We start from the raw sequence: 1670 nt of genomic DNA on the forward strand, positions 1-1670 counted from the left end.
GTTTTATTCAGGGGCAGTTATGGCACTTGGATGGGACTGTCCATATTTCTTTTGATTATTGAGCACCATGGTTTGGGAGAGGCTATTAGAGGATGGAGGAGGCCTCATTTTTGGGACCTTCTGTGGAGTATGTATCCTGGCACCAGTGAGGGTGCAGTTTTGGGGGCACAGACCCCAGCACCAGTGAGGACACAGATTTTGGGGGACATGAACCCTGGTATTTGAAAGACTATTTTAAAAGGCCAGGTGAGGACTGGTGCACCAGAGTGCAGTTGTATTTTGTCTTCTGTTCAGACTGAAAGAGGTAGGTTTGGCTTGTGAACCCACAACCTGCTGGCTGTGGGTCTAGCGCTCATGCCTCTAGGCCAGGGAGTACCAGGCTGTATAAGAGAACAGGAAAAACTAGAGCCTCAGAGTCAAACCCTGTTTAATGGGATCGAGCAGGGAGGCCTAGACAGAGAAAACAGGGGTCAAGCTATAATAGGAGAGACCCCAACATACCCAAAATAGTAGGCAGTCTCCTGCTCAAAAAAAAAAAATTCCATCAAGTCTTGGCAAACAAGATTAGGGTGGGACTGAAAAATTACAGAGCAGGCCCAAGGGTGCCCCACGTGAGGCATAGATAACCAGAAAGATGGCTCCAGGTGTATAAGGTAGAGTGTGTTTCTAGACCTACCTTTCCTTGACCTTCTCTTCTCTGGAAATGACACAAGGGAAATGGAGATCAAAATGGCTGATAGCTGACTTCCTATTTCAGGTGAGCCAGTCTCAACATTTTTCTTTCAGATGTGGTGAAAACCTTTTTATTTCAGGGTGAACCTTTTTGGCTTGTCCGAGTCATTGAAAATGTTAACAGAATTTGGTGTTTTTCATGACATTTATTTCCTTCTACACTTATTTTTAGCCAAGACAAAACACTGATTTAAAAAAAAAAATCACTTACTTATATTGATCCCTATTTTTTAGTATTTCCCCAAATTTTAGTAGATTGATAAATGTTAGATGGTACATGTCAGGGAAACCACAGTACATTAAATTTTACTCTTCTCTAGATGAATGGTACAGGGATTGGAATAATACTTCACAAAGATCTCCACTTTTTCTCAGAATTTATATATCTGCATTTATTTTAGTTCCAACATGTGTCCTTTGTTTCACAAATTCATTTTGCCAAATCCTACGTATTTAGGAATACTTAAAACAAGAATAACAGCCCTGAATTTTATTTTAAAACATTTTAAAGGAAAAATATATAAACAAACCAGATTATAATTAAACGATTGCATTACTGTTGAAGGCCACGATTAAAGATAGTTCTGCACTAAACCACCACAAAGTAGAAAGGATTCAACCTGTAGAGTTTAATCTTGTGGAACAGATTACATTAAAAAAATTAAGCTTGCTTTTACAATAAGGTCAATCAGCAGAATTCATATTTCATGTACGTTGATTCAATGGGGAAAACGAAAGAATTATATACCTCCTGTTTCCTTAGAAGCCAGGCAGAACTGTCTTTAGTTTTTCTTTTCTAGAAAGATGACTAGCTTGCAAAAGCATGTTCATTAGGCTAAGACAAAAAGCAAATGACTTCCTACATCTGGTGAAGTTCACAACGGGAACCAATCTGTCCAAAATAAGGAACACTTTTTTTTTTTTTTTTTTTTTTGGCT

The sequence above is a fragment of the Gavialis gangeticus genome, unplaced genomic scaffold (assembly GCF_001723915.1).
Source record: "Gavialis gangeticus isolate Ggan-Ray unplaced genomic scaffold, GavGan_comp1, whole genome shotgun sequence".
Taxonomy (NCBI): Eukaryota; Metazoa; Chordata; order Crocodylia; family Gavialidae; genus Gavialis; species Gavialis gangeticus.